Here is a 16,632-nt window from a genome sequence, read left to right as displayed (position 1 = left end):
CTTCTGAGTGTCAATCAAGCTTTAATACCATCAAACAAGTGCTACAAGACCCTCCGGTATTGACGCAGCCTGACCTCAACCAATCTTTTCAGGTGCATACGGATGCCAGTGATGTAGGTTTAGGAGCCATTCTCACCCAACAAACACCGGAAGGGGAAAGAGTAATAGCTTATGCTTCTAGGACCTTAAGAGGAGCAGAATTAAATTACTCTACCTCAGGAAAAGAGTGTTTGGCAGTGGTCTGGGCGGTGGAAAAATGGAGGCATTACCTTGAAGGGAGTCAGTTTGACATTTACAGCGATCATGCTGCTTTAACATGGGCTTTCAATAGTCCCAAAACTTCCTCACGACTAACCCGATGGACTCTTAGGTTGCAGCAATTCAACTTCCAAGTACACCATAGGAAAGGATGTCTCAACCTAGGTCCAGATGCCTTGTCTAGAGTCTGTGAACCTGAGGAGAGAGAAGACGCTCATTGTATGACCATAACAACGACGAGGTGCTCATCAGACATACCCCACACCCTAGCAGAAATTTCACTAGCACAAAGTACTGACAGCACTGTTGCTCACCTGAAGTCAGACCCCAAAGTCAGAAAGGTACAAGACCGACAGATTACCTTCGAGGTCCAACAGGGAGTGTTGTATCGTCGGGTACCGTTAAAGAACAACGGAGACAAATTCCAATTGGTTGTTCCTCAGGTATTAATTCCAGGCTTCCTACACTACTTTCATGACAACCCCCTAGGAGGACATCTGGGGCGACTAAAAACACTATTGAGACTTTTGGAGGTGGCTTGGTGGCCGACTGTCCGCAAAGACGTCTGGCAGTACGTCAAGGAATGCAATATCTGTCAAAAGTATAAACACGACAACACTAAACCCAGTGGTTTTTTACAGCATACCCAAGTGACAGAACCAGGGCATACATTGGGCATGGATTTGATGGGACCCTTCCCCAGCAGTAAGAAACAGCACACATACCTCCTAGTGATTGTAGATTACTACACCAAATGGGTAGAGATGTTCCCCCTTAGGGATAGCAAGACACAGAAGATTGTTAAAATTCTAAGGGAAGAAGTTTTCACTCGTTGGGGGGTTCCCAAATACCTGATATCAGACAGGGGAGCACAATTCACCTCCCACATACTGGCTGAGTTATGCAAGACCTGGGGAAGTATCCAAAAACTCACCACCAGTTATCACCCTCAGACAAACCTGACAGAGAGAATAAACCGGACATTAAAAACTATGATTGCATCATATGTGGGACAATACCATCAAGCCTGGGACCAGTGGTTACCTGAGTTAAGATTTGCTATTAATACTGCACACCAAGAAACCACCGGTAGAACACCGGCAGAGTTGATGCTTGGCAGACAGCTTCTCGGACCGCTGGAGAGGTTAATCCTCAAACCCCCCACACCAGACCAAACCTCGTACAATCTACTGGAACGACAAAACATCATTGCAGAGGAAGTAAAGCAAAGAGTGGGTGTGCAGCAAGCCAGACAAGCTAGATATTACAATTCCCGTCGGAAAGATGCGCAGTTTCAGCCGGGCAATCTAGTCTGGATAAAAACTCATCCTCTCTCTTCTGCCTCTAATAAATTCTCTGCTAAGCTAGCGCCCAAGTGGGAGGGACCAGCTGAAATAATGAAAAAAATGGGGCCAATAAATTACACAGTTCGTTGGGGTGACCCCTCTAAAACAGACATTGTAAATGTGGTTAACCTGAAGCGCTGGTTCGGACGTTCTCCTCCGATGCCGATGGCTGGGGGGGGGGATCTATGTAGCGTGGCCACATAAGGGGAAGTATATTTATAGTAGATCGACCTATAAGAGTGATTGGTTGATCATTTTGTTTTATATGCTTTCTCTTGTGTCTGTATTTTCTCCCTAACCTGTATGTGTTGTTGGTCTGGATCTCCCGTCTCGCGAGATGCGTTCCGAGCGAGACGGGTTGTCACGTGATTACACGTCACCCAAACAGGAACTGAGAGGGTGTTTTTAAATATATAGGACCGGCGTACCGGCGATCGAGAGCGCGCTCATTCATTCTCGATACGGACACGGTCGTATGTGGATTACCTGTTTTTTTGCCTGGCTGTTTTGGGAGCTTGGATGGCCGATCCTTTGTGGAGTATATCCGATCTTTGGAGTGTGGATTACTCAACCAGGGGACTTTAAACAGCTGGAGACACACAGATTCTGCTCACGGATTTACCATCCTTGCCGGTGAGGCTGATCTGACTTTGTACATAGTACACGCTGGACTGAGTGACTTCCACACACACACACACACACACACACACACACACACACCCACACGAACCTTTATTCACGAGTGTGCAATTGGTTTACTGGGTTTATACTGTTGTCTTATAAATACACTTTGGTTATTTTTTTTTGCTATTCGATTTGTCTTATTTTGTGTTTATTACTCCTCCATTCTTTTTGATTTATTCCAATGGGACGACGGTTCTCCTTTTACAGTGTAAGCTCCTCTTAGTTGCTTAGGGGAGTGTTACACCATAGTCCTCCATCTTTTTTATTAAAATCTGATGATCAATGGTGTCAAAGGCCTTTTGGAGATCTATAAAGATTCCTAAAACAAATTTATTTATTTCAATACCATGTGTAATTTCTTCCAGTAAATCAATTAATGCATGTGAAGTACATCTATTTTCCCTGAACCCATATTGACAATCAGATAGTAATTGGTGTTTATCAATGAAGCTCCGGAGTCTTTTGTCATATCATTTTTCTAAAATTTTGGAAAACTGTGGCAGGAGGGAAACAGGCCGATAGTTATTGAAATAATGGTTGTCCCCTAACTTTAAAATTGGTATGACTTTAGCAGTTTTCATTTGCGATGGAAAATGACCGAATTGAAAGGATAGGTTACAGATATATGTGAATGGATTTATAATTTCTTCTGCAACATTACGAACAATCCTCATATCGATGTTGTATATGTCTTGAGGTATTTTGTTCTTGCAGTCCCTGATTACTTTCATAACCTCCCTCTCATCGGTTGGAGTGAGGAACATGGTATTAGAATTTATATCAATTAGTCCCTTAATCTGTTCGTTGGTAGATGGAATTTTTTGCGCAAGTTCAGGTCCAACATTGACAAAAAAATGATTAAAGCAGCACTCAGTAGCTTCGGGATTTCTTCGCTGTATTCTCGCTTTTTGCTCGCAGGTTTCTCTCTAGAGCTCCCCCCACAGCTTCGGAATAGATATTTGACAACACTGTTGTAAAAACTCTTTGGTGATTCTCAGACACCAAAGGCTTATAGATCAACGACATCAAAGCAGATGGGACATTCTTTAAAACCTCTTCTTCATTCGGGTTCGAACAGCGTGAGGGAGCGCAATAATGACAGCATTTTAGCAGATTTCTTTTGGCCGTAAAGCAATTGTTTACATCGCGAGACCTGATATCACGCGAGACTTCCTGACGCGGCGGAGTTGCGAGTGCGTATTTTCCGCTCACGGGCACCAGGGGGGTGCGAAACGACCAACATTCAACCCGAAATAAGTAATATAACCATTCCAATGACTCCGAAGCTGTTCAGTTAAGGTAAAAAAAGTTACTTAGTTCACCTTTAAATCTATCCGCGATCGTTGTTTTGTCTCGTATAATTGTGCCATTTTCCACAAAGTACTCCGGATAACATGAGCTGCAGGAACCACGACCAATAACAGTGTTCAAGACTTTCCAAATTGCTTTTATGTCATATTTCTTATTAATCAATAAATCAGTATAGTATTCTCTCCTACTTACTCTCAATATACTAGTTAATTTGTTTTTATATGTTTTATACTTTTGTTCAGTTTCACTAGTTCTGTACCTTAAAAATTGCCTATATAGAAAATTTTTCTTTTTACACGAGTTCGCAAGCCCTTTTGTTATCCAGGGTGTTTTTATATGTTTTCTTTTTGTACATTTTTTGATGGAACAATGTTTATTGTAGAGTGTAATGAAAATGTCAAGAAACATGTTGAAAGCTGCAATTACATCGGACAATTGATAAATAGGTTCCCAGTTTTGGCTCGCCAATTCATTTTTCAGTGCAATAATTGATTGATCAGTTATGACTCTACGGTAATATCCACTTTGTACAGTTTTAGATAATTTACAGTTAAGATCGTATACCATGAACACAGGTAAGTGATCACTGACATCATTCACAAACAAACCACCTGTAACATTATTGTCAAAAATATTACAGAATATGTTATCTATGAGTGTGGCACTATGTGATGTTATTCTGGTGGGTGATGAGTGGGTACAAACCCAAGGAAAACATGGTATCAATAAACTCATCTGTACTTTTGTGTTTATGGGGATTTAACAAGTTAATATTAAAATCCCCACATATAATATATTTCTTGTTGTTATTAGTAAATATTTTTTCAATCCATTCCCTGAATGTTGTCAAGTCAGATCCCTGCATCCTATATTTCAAAGCAGCTTTACAGTGATAACAGGTAATTAAAGTAACAGAGATTGTTTTGGCTTTACAGCAACTCTAGAATAAAGTTATTGTCCAGCTAAAGTTAGTTTTGATTGATTTACTTCCGTTGGAAAGATAAGTAGTTTTTAACTTAGGGGCCACTTACACAACACCGTTCTAACAGAAAATCCTTAACGCGCTCCGGCCTGCTCATTTGCACAACAACAGTGCTTGGTGGCTCTAGAATGCAAACCTTGAAATAGGTTCCAAGGTGCAAGCATTGAAGTAAACTTAAAAAACGCAAATTAGTCTATAGTCTATACGTTTGAATATATATGTGCAGGCGCGTAGTCTTTCTTTACAAATTGACCTCACCAAATTACTTGTCTGGCCTTAAAAATTCATAATACAGAATGTTTTTGTCGCTTCAACGTATCCATGCAAACTGGTGTAAAAATGGAATAATTTTGATGTTTTATCTGTACAGAGGTAAAGGGAAGGGAAGGAGGCCTTCACAGGGGAGAGACTAGTTGACACTTCAGGACTGAGTTGTCGTCGTGTCCAGGCGCAGGTCCTTTCCCGATCTGGAAACGGCCTGGATACGGATACAGACTGTGGTAAACCTTGGGATAAACAGAAAGACTAATGTTAGTGTGGACGCCATTCTTCTTATGATGCAACAACGAGTACATCAGGATTTATGGGAAGTGTTCCCGGTTCCGGCTGACCTAATCTATGCAGCCTGATATTGCAGCTTATATGTCATTTAGGCATAAAACCTGTTTGAGTTTCATTAATTATTTCAGATAAACCTATTTTTAATCTTTTGGCAAAAACTAATGATATAATATTGTAATCTAAATTTAGTAATGTGATTTGCCTCAAATTGTCAAGTGAGAGATGATCTTTACTTGGTTTTGGTATCAGGATCATGAGCCCTTGTTTCATGTAAGAACCTAATTCGGTAACACTTTATAATAACGTTCAGTTGTAAGTCATTTATAAGTGGTTAGTTAATGATGAATTAATCGTTTACAAAACATTCATAAATGATTAGCAAGTGATACACTAACATTTTATCTATGCTTTGTAAATTCTGTTAAAAGTCATTTACAAGTGATTAGTAAATGATTAACTAATTATTTACGAAACATGACTATGCGTTCATAAATGATTAATAAGTGATGTTAATTATTGTATGTATGTTTTGTAGATTCAGTTATAAGTCATTTACAATTGATTAGTTAATGATTAACTAATAATTTACAAAACATGAATAAGCGTTTCATAAATGTTTAATAAATTATGATTTTCTTTTTATGTATGTAGCAATTAGAGGGTGCAGAAAGTGTTGTAAATGCCTTGTATACACGTACAGGTAATTTGTAACAGTGTTCAACAGAATGATGTGTAAACGCATGAATAAATAATTTACAACACTTTATGCATCCCCTAATCTAAAGTGTAAACTATTCATCACCTGTAAATATGTTACACATAATTCGTAGATTACCACTTCAAGAATCAATAAGGCATAAGATCAACGAATCTTATCTACGAATGATGTGTAACACATTTACAAGTGATGAATAGTTTACACTTTAGATTAGGGGATGCATAAAGTGTTGTAAATGATTTATTCAAGCGTTTACACATCTATAACAGCTGTTGAACACTGTAGTGTGTACTGCAGTGTAAGTGCTGACTGGTGAGGGTATATTCAGCTGCCTTCTCTGAAACACATGGAGTCTTTAACCACTGTGCACCTGATGTGAGCAAAACGCATGAAACACATAGTCATGTTTTGTAAATGATTAGTTAATCATTTACTAATCACTTGTAAATGATTTAGGCCATGTGTCCACCAAAGCGTTTTTTCACGCGGCTGGCGTGTTTTTTCAATTGTTTTCAATGGGAGCGCCGCGTTTTTAAAACGCCATGAGCGTAGCAAGGCGCTGAGCATTTTTTTTTTTCATGCTGAAGCACCGAGCGCTCAGCGTTTTTTACAGGTCGCCGAGAGTTTAAGAATGTTCAACTTTAGGTAAAACGCTGCACTCAACACTGTCACTTTTTACCCAACCGACCAATCACAGTGGAGGAGAGGCGGGACTAATACCACACCGACCAACTGTCACATTCTGATTGTACAACGACATCAACCAGCAGAGCTAAACGGAAAAAAATGGATGAAAAATTAATATTGTTGGTCTCCGAACATAGTCGTCTTTACCAGATGACATCCCCGGATTACCACAACGTTAATTTGAAAAACAGTGCTTGGAGGAACATTTCATCAGCGATGGGTCTATCAGGTAAGCGGCAGTCATCTAGACAGCTGATCAGTGGGGGGGCGGGATCAACATTGTAACATTGAAACTGCAAATCGTCAAAGCTAAAAAAAATATATATATATATATATATATATATATATATATATATATATATATATATATATATATATATAGTCGCTACGAGAGCATATGACGGATTTCCGTCAATATCAGGGTTCCCCCCTGTCCTTATGTCTTAAATTCACTTTTCATAATTTCAAGGCTGTAAATATGCTTACATTTCTCAAAAAGTGTAATTCATGTCTTAATTTTAGTTTGAATAGGAAGGACGAGGTGTAGGCTATTCACCCTGCTTAGGGGGGTGTGATCAAAGCCTGGAGTGGAGCAAAAGCATGTTCCTCTCTCCACTCTAAGCGTTCTGTTATCACTCCGCTCCGGGTTTTCCAGTCCCGCTCACGGAAAAACTGCTCCGTGTTCACTCATTTTTAAGAAAGTTACAGAAAACAACTTCTACAAACAATTTTAATTTGCCAACAGTTACTAATTATAAATAAAATTGCATGACGTGCAAATCAGATAACAATCAAGTGCAATATAAACATGTTTTGTCAAGGCATCACTCCCGAACCGGCATCAACACTCCATTTTCAACATCTGCTTCCTCCTTCACACCACAGACATGTCTCTTTGCCGTCTGTGTCTGGCGTGATTTAACTTCTCCCTTGTTGTTACATGAAAACCTGCAAAGCACGACCTGCGGTGTAAGATATCTACGACCGGACTCTTGTAGACTCGTAAGTTACACGGACTTCATCCTCCGTGAAGTGCTTAACACTCAAAAAAGTGCCCCTCTTCTCTCGGTATAGCCCAAATCCAGCGCCTTTTCAACATTTCGTCACAAGGAAAGCTGTGAAATTTAAACAGGGTGGTTTCTTCTATGAGTGCAAACATAAAAAGGTACGCAACAGGACTGGCCGCTTTTAGTCTCCGCATTTGTCCTCTGACTGCTACTGCTAACGCTTTCACCGGAAAAGAGTTTACCCTACTTCAGGTCTCGGTGGCCATTTTTGTGAAATAGGCCTATTAGAGTCACAAATTTAGCTCTTATCATCCGATTGTGGTTGTATCTCTCTATTAGTGTTACTCGATCTTAGTGCTGCATTTGATACTATTGACAACAATTCCTTTAAATAGACTCGAAAATTATGTTGGTGTGACCACCCTGTATATTTGGGTCACAAAAATATTTAAGTATGAGGCGCCGTCTGGACTTAAATCAAACTTCATTCACGCACACATATATGAAATGCTTGCATACACATATACTAGTCACACATACTGCTGAAAACTAATATGAAATGCACAATGTCACATCTAAAGTCGCTCATGCACACACGCAAACTCTACACACACGCAGGGGTGGTAAAAGTACTCAAAAGTTATACTCAAGTAAAAGTAGATATACATAAATAAAAATTGACTCCAGTAAAAGTAGAAAGTCCTCCATTCAAACATCACTTGAGTAAAAGTACAAAAGTATCCGATTTAAAAAATACTTAAGTACCGAAAGTAAAAAGTAAATATTCAAAATTAAAATATAAATGTAAATATAAATGATTAAGCAGATTGTTTTGGGAGTGATATGCAATGTTTTAATTGAACAAATGATGTGATTAGATACTGCAATTAAGAATTTGTTAGATTTGCAATCAAGAGACAATGAAGCACCTTAACGCAGTAGCCTATACATAGTTCCCACATGACGTCACAACATACGGGCATTTGCCGACCTGGCGCCATTTCTGTGGGCATGCTGTGGGCAGAACATTAGACGAAGAAGCTGAAACGAGTTAATTTCGTGATAAAAAGTGAAAATGGTCATCTCCTGCTGGGTCAATGGATGTTCAAATCGTGCCGGAGGTTCAGTTAAATTTGGATTTTACAGTATACCCGTCATTAGACTTCATGAATGTGACAAGACGAAGCTTTTGTCAGAACAACGATGGAGGTTATGGCTGGCGAGGATAAACAGGAAAGAAACTCCCTCAAAACACGCAAGAATTTGTTGTTTTTTATTGCGAGTGTCCACATATAAGTTAACACTTTGCAGTTTGAATGATGTCCTGTATGTACAAAATGACGAGGTATTAAAAACATACAAAAACAACATTGTTTCCACTGTTCGATCACGCCCGCGACTCTCTCTCTCACTCACAGACACAGACAGACGCACACACACACATTCCAGCCTTGCAATCTCAGATTATGTCCCTAAAGAACCCGCGTAAAAAATAGTTCTGCATTATTTAACTGTTACATTAATTTGCACGCAAGTTTTATTTATTTTGGCGAACTAACTGACTGCTGCGTGAGCATAGGCTGACAAAGAGCTTGACCGCGGCCTCGCGCGTTCTTTTTTTTTTCAAAAGAAAACCAAGTTTTTCATTGGTTTGGAAAGCCAGTGTAATAAATACTTGGGAGTGGGCATGGGGAAATGTATCGGAGTAAAAAGTAAACTTTGTCTTTAATATTGTAGTGGAGTAAGAGTGAAAGTAGATGCAAATAAATCATACTCAAGTAAAGTACAGATCCCCGAAATAACTACTTAAGTAAAGTAACGAAGTATTTTTACTTCGTTACTTACCACCACTGCACACACGAGTAGGATAACGAGTCACTAATCATTGTAGGCTACTGGATACATACAAGCAGATGACAAATACGTTATAACCGTAATTAAACTACTAAACTATACCTGTTCCATCTCCATACAGCACTCTGACTCTGTGTCAGGCATTATTGTCCGACTCCGGGTCGAAATGAACACCGTTACTGAGAGTTTCTGATATTATCATTCTGTGAGATGAAATTGTCAGGGTTGCCAGATGCCAGCAAGGTTTTCCAGCCCAAAACCTCGTCAAAAAACGCGAGAATGCACAAAAAAACGCCCAAAATAGTTTTGGCTTGTTTCTCGTTTAAATACATTGAAATCATTAACAAGCTTTAAAATTACCCATTTTTCGACTTAACCTATCCGATTGCAGAAACAATATTCAATCAAATGAACGCAAAAGTATGCTGACCTCAGTCAGACTATACTATTAATAATAATAATAATAATACATTTTATTTCTAATGTCAGCTAATATCTGCTTTTCTTAGACTCAAAGCGCTACAATACACAAAAGAGAATAACAACAATAAAATGCAATAAAGCAATCACAATTCAGTATTCAGTACATATATTAAACTATAAGCTTATGTTACGGAAAATAATGCGATCAACTTAGGCTCTCAATAAGTCTGTTTATTGTCAAACGTCGCTTGGAACAAAAGCATTCAGTAACATAAAAACATTGAGTGGATATATGGACATACAAAATAACCCACTTTAACATTTCAATTATTTCAAATTGTTCTGAAACATGCATATTCATGAATAACATTTCATGAAAATCTCTTTGATAGAACAGGGGTGTCGACTCTTTGCAGCACATGACTGGCGGGCCAATTCTAGGCTATACAAAAAATAATTTCATAGGCGTACGCCAAATATAGGCAAACTTGAGTTTGACACCTGTGATTTAAAACAATTAATACCAAGGAGTTACCAAGCTATTCCTTGTGACAGGCAGTTAAACCTATGCTTTTATGAAAATCGCATTGAACATATTATTTAGAACTGTCAGTGCGCTCTTTGCATAAGCAGAACGTTCATGCATGGCGGGCGGGCCATTTCTACAAATATAACAGCAAACTTGAGTTTGACACCTGTGATTTTGAACAATTAGACCTAATACCATAAATGTATAGCCTATTCCCTGAGACAGGCAGTTAGGCCTAGAGTTTGAATGAAAATCGCTTTGAATAATTGTTATTTAGAATAATTTGATTAACACAATAACATAAACAATAATGTGTTAATAATAATTTTAACGTGTTAATAAAATTATTCTGAATAACATGTTCAAAGCGATTTTTACATAAAACACAGGTTTTTACATAAACACGTCAGACCGTTAGGAGTGTGAGTTTTCGTGTAAATCACTTTGAACAATTGTTTTTAAGAATAATTTGATTAACACAAAAGCTCTAGTATATACTAGTGTCAAACTTGCTCAACAACTGTCGGGCGGACGGAATGTAGCTGATGTCAAGCCATTACGCGCAAGACCTGTGCGCACGTCCATCAACCCTGAAAGAAGGGGTAAGCCCATCCTGCTTCATAGGTCATCTTTCAGCAGTGTGACTTGAGAAAATGCTCTTTCAACTGGAGCGTTGGATATGGGGAGGGTGAGCAATTTTATAGCACCAAAAGCTAAATCCTGGAAACAGTGGTTTCCTCCAGAATCTTTAAAAGATTCCACCTCAAGCCAGAATGCGTCAATGGCCAGGTTGGGAGAAAAACCTGTTGAGGCAACATTTCTCAGCTGAGTCTCAAGAGAATCGAGAGAGCCAGAAAAAAACTCTCTAGGCAACTCTCGGACTGTTGGCTTGTAGGACATCACGGCAGCAGGACATAGGAGCTCCAGCTTGGCGAGCAGCTCCATGGATGCAGGCAGGCGCATTTGGTATTGGACCAGGAGTTCTTTCAAAAAGTCTGTGCAATGTGTTTGGACCAGTAGCTTCATTTCAGGGGACAAGGTGCTTGCTTCCAGCTTCTGGCTAAATGTGGCCCCCAAGTCAGTGTCTGCAGGTGAGAGATAGATACTGGTGGAATTTAGGTCCAATTCTCTGAGCTGTTTTTCATTATTCATGCGGAAAACGCTAGGCTTGATCATGCGTCTCATGGTTGACATATAGAGCCGGTTAAGGTCTCGGAATACAGCGAGGCTGTCCCCAGTCTCCAACTGGAAATTCTTGTTTACGGCCTTAAATTCAAACAGCAGCGGACGTAGAAAATGCAAGCATAGGCGCCGATACCGTGGGTGCTCCGGGGCTCGAGCACCCACGGAAAATACCGAGCACCCACGGAAAATACCGAGCACCCACGTGTGCCAGACTGCCAGTAGGCGCTCTGTCTACATTCATTTAAAATTAATCATTGCAGTCGGTGATATGTGAAGCGTCTGTCACACTGTGATTGGTTATGTCGCAGTCAGTCGAGTAGTATCGCCCATAGATATCTATGGTATCGCCTGCTCCATATCCTATCCACCAATCACAGCGTTTCTCGGATGAAAAGCCTCTTTAGTGACCCTGCTCTGTGCGCAGCTGCAGCGCAGTTCTTTTAATTCTGTTCCTTCTGAAGAATTAACCGCAATGGTGAGTTAACAAATCGAATTTTTACTGTGTGGACTTGACAGAGTCCTGCGCGGGTTCGGGTAGCCTACCCGCAAATTTTGCTTAAACGGGTGCGGGTCGGGTCGGACACGGGGGAAACACGGGTCTAAACATGGGTTTAAAACAATCATGTGCAAACGTACAAATATATGCACATCTTTAGGAACACATCTACAAAAATATGCCCGTATTTCAAGTTAAAAAAATAATAATTTAAAATCCACATCAGTTTATTTGTGCCCACGCCCTCCCAACTTTTAAAAAGTCATCATAACCGCGCGCGCACGCGATCTGCTTGCAGTCGTCGAGATGGATGCTGAGGAGTTGAAGAAAAGAATAGCTAGATGGTAAAGTTGTCGACAAAACTGAAGAAAACAATGTTGTGAAAGGCTTTGCTGCATGCATTTTCGTGTTGGATAGCCGCAAATGCGGAACTTTATCGCGGAGGAAGCACGCAGATAACTGTTACTGTGGTAACAAACCAAGCAGTTCTATCGAACAGTATTTTTCAAATTTAAGTGTCGGCCGCTGTCCATTTCCTAGGTTCTGAAGTGCAAAAAATTGATTTTTTTTTTTTTTTTTTTTTTTAAAGGGCGTACGCCCATGAGCACCCACGGAGGAAAACATAAATCGGCGCCTATGAATGCAAGTACAGACTGTTTGTTTTGTCTTTGTACATCTCGCTGAGGAGACGCGCCTGAATGATGCCTGCCGACCATTACATTGGCCCCATCTGTTGCTATTCCCACCATATTAGCAATGTCCAGTGCACACTCCTGCAAAAATCTAATGACTGCCTCCACAACTCCATTAGCATCAGCATCTGAGAGCTCCACCAAACCCAAGTAAGTGCTAATAAACCGGTTATGTTTATTGGAGCGATATTTTATGCAGAGCAATTTGCTCAATGTAATGTCAGTTATCTCGTCCAAATATAGCGAGAACGGGGAGTCACCGATGTCCTCTAGTAGCTCCTGTCTAAAATGAGGTGCTAGGAATGACTTAATAACAGCAGTGCATTTTGTTCTGTGCATCTGGAATGCACCTGTCTCATCTTTCAGTATATCAGATAGTTCATCAACAGCATTAATGGCCGTGTGGCACGCTATGTACGTTGCTATCCACAGTTCTCGTCGTTTCTGGACATTGTTGTCAGGGTTACTGGACTCACCCACTCTGCTCACTGTAAATGGTCTGACCGTTGCCTGGCACTTTGCCTTATGCTTTTTGGTGGCTGCATGATCTTTGAGATCTTTTAAATGAGCACGGACATCAGCGTTACAGTATTTGCAGTGTGCCTTTCCTTCTTCTGCACCCTGTGCAATCCATGACTTTAAGTCTGGATCTCTTTCCCACTTTTTCCTGTAACTTTTTTATATTTTGCCCCCTTTGGCATATTGACAGTGTCAGTCAGCTAACTAAGTTTGAAAACCCTGCGATCTAGTGTGTTTGGGGGGAAGGCGGTGCCGGCGTGCTTGACGTAGTAGTAGTGAGAGGGAGTGTCTGTTGTGAGTTTACGGGGCGGCACGCAGGGCTGGACTGGGACAAAAAATCGGCCTGGGCATTTTGGCCCAGACCGGCCCACTATATGATCATAAACACCACCCTTCTTTGCACGCCCTTAATTATATGCATACCAACTCATTAAAACCACTAATGCCATGTAATGAGTGAGTATAGGAACGAGTGAGAGTTAACAGATGAAATAAGTAAAAATTTGACATTTATTAATACAGTTGAACTATACTCCACAGTGATGAATCCTGAAACAAGCTATAAGCTGCATTGGCATAGCAATACAAGTGTTTCTTACAGGATTTTTGGTCAAACTGTGGTGGGGGGACCTCGGTCCTTCTAGGGGTGTTCGGGGGCATGCGAAAACATTTTGTGCATTTTAATGTTAAATTCATCAATCTGGTGCACTTTGAGAGTTCAAAATTAAAAGCTCCAACCCATATTCAGTGTGCAAATTAAACAAAGAAAAATTCAAACCTCTTTTAGTTACAGTGTCTATTTACATTACACCTACTACATAATAATAGTTATAATATTAATCCAATGACAGTAATAGCCATATTTTGTAAACCAAATGCACTAAAAAATAAAGGAAACTTTCATAATTAGTTTTGTACCAATTTCTATACTTGAAAGAGATATGCACATGATCTTTTATTTTGACGCAAACTGCATCAAGCTTTCTCATCTCACTCCTGATCCTCCTCACTATCATCATCTGCCGCTGGAGCTGATGAAGTTCAGAAAACATATATTTTGACACATAAAGCGTCTGCTTTAAGGGCCTGGTTCTATTTTTACATGCTATTTCTCTGCACATTCCTTGCGCTTCTTCTCCATCTCACTGACTATTTTGACAGATACACACTGACACTGCTGCATGCTCGCTCACTCGTTTAAAGTTGTGATTGGGCCAGCCCAGTGTCAATCAAGAAAAGAGCTAATGGGCCGCTGATCTACGTGTTTCATGGGCTGGTCTGTCAGAAAAAAAAACTAACACTGACTTTTTTTGACCAATGCATTACCCCGGCACAAACCCAGCGCCGCCAATTAAGCAAAACAAAACAAAACGAATGAGCCGCCGATGTACAAATTTTATGGGCCGTTAAAAAATAAAAATAAAAATAACAATAATACAAATTATGTATGATTAGCCTATGAGATGTATCGGCCCAAAAAGCGCGTCGGCCCACCGGGAAAATGCCCGGTATAGAGCTGGTAAGTCCCGCCCCCTCCGCTAACCCCGCTGGACCTAGCTAGGTTGAAAAATCGTCAATGCAAGTGAATGGGAGAAAATAATTATTTTCTGGTCCCGTTTGAATTTTGCCATGAATGTGAACATATGTTGTCTGTGAATTTTTTATATAATCTTTCGTGTGAAGAATGCTACAATTTAGCGGGTAGAAGTTTGATACGGTTAGACTTTGTGTGAGAGCACTTTGTGGACTACAACTCTTCGCTCCTTTGATGCGTTTGAAACATCACCGCCATTCGCACACGGACACTAGCTCACAGATCCCGCTAAACATGACTGTGTCTTTGGTGTACTTCACCGCCTTCTTTCAGGGAGAGGACAAAATCGTTGAGGTTGGCGAAAACCACGGGTAAGTCAACTTTATGGGGTGACGTCACATAGGCGACATGTAGTCTTTCTCGTTATGTCTTTTCCACAACTGCTAGCCGAAGAATCATACCATATACTGTCAAACTCGTAACATGAAAGATTATATAAAAAATTCACAGACAACATATTTTCACATTCATGGCACAATTCTAACGGGACCAGAAAATAATTATTTTCTCCCATTCACTTGCATTGACGATTTTTCAACCTAGAGGTCCAGCGGGGTTTTACGGAAGGGGCGGGACTTACCAGCTCTATGCCCGATGGCCAGTCCAGCCCTGGCAGCACGTGACGTCAGCCAGAGCTGTAGTGGGTGTGTGAGTGTATGAATGAGTGAGTGAGACTGCTGCCCGCTGAACAGAGGGTCGCAGGAAGAAGGATCTGAAGTGCCGGTGTTTCGGTTACAAAAACCCGCCGCACTGATCCGATACCAGCCCAATTTTTATCCACCCGCCCAAACCCATTTTTGCCCGCAAAATAGATTGCAAAACCTCCCAATTGGGCAGGAAACCGCCCAATCTGGCAACCCTGGAAATTGTCCTGAGAGGCTGAGCGCGAGCTCATTAAGCTCCGCCCCCTGTGTCGTGCAGCAGCAGCTTATTTGCATTTAAAGGGCACACACTAAAACAGCGCGTTTTTCTGAGCCCCAAAAAATTACCATTTAAACATGCTATAAAAAATTATCTGTTGGGTATTTTGAGCTAAAACTTCACATACACACTCTGGGGACATCAGAGACTTATTTTACATCTTGTGAAAAGGGACATAATAGGTCCCCTTTAAACTTTGTAAGGCTCTCATTACAAAATTAAATGATATCTGTTTTTATGTTAGCCTGCATGAAAAAAAAAAAAAAGTCACACTCATGGTCTCTGGAGACCCCGCATAGAAAATGGACAAAATTCATCATCAAAATCAGAAACAACGCTGAACACACACAGAAATGAAGTGGCACACTTCTAACAATACTAAAAACATTCACAATGCAAAATTATCATGCTCACACGCGCACGCACACACACATACACACACACACACACACAGAGAGAAATACAGACTATAAAAACTGCTCTCTTATAATTTGTCAAATAAAATTGTCCAAAATGCGGAACCACCACAAAAGAAAAATTGGTGACACTGACACATGTGAACACACACCCACACACATACACAGAGAGAGAGAGAAGGAGAGAGAGAGAAAGAGACAAAAGTTACTGCTTTATTTGCTCATTATTTGCTCATTTTGCTGACTTTCTATCAGAGTTAGTACTGATAAAGTCCTAATTGTCGGTGATTTTAATATACATGTAGATAACGAAAAAGATGCATTGGGATTGGCATTTAAAGACATTCTTAACTCCATGAGACATGTGTCAGGACCTACTCATTGTCGTAATCATACTCTAGTCCAGATCTAATGTCACGGGTGACAAAATGCTGGGAAAAGCGGAACCT

Source organism: Scardinius erythrophthalmus (assembly GCF_964197995.2).
Source record: "Scardinius erythrophthalmus genome assembly, chromosome: 8".
NCBI lineage: Eukaryota > Metazoa > Chordata > Actinopteri > Cypriniformes > Leuciscidae > Scardinius > Scardinius erythrophthalmus.
Note: the sequence above shows the minus strand (reverse complement) of the source record.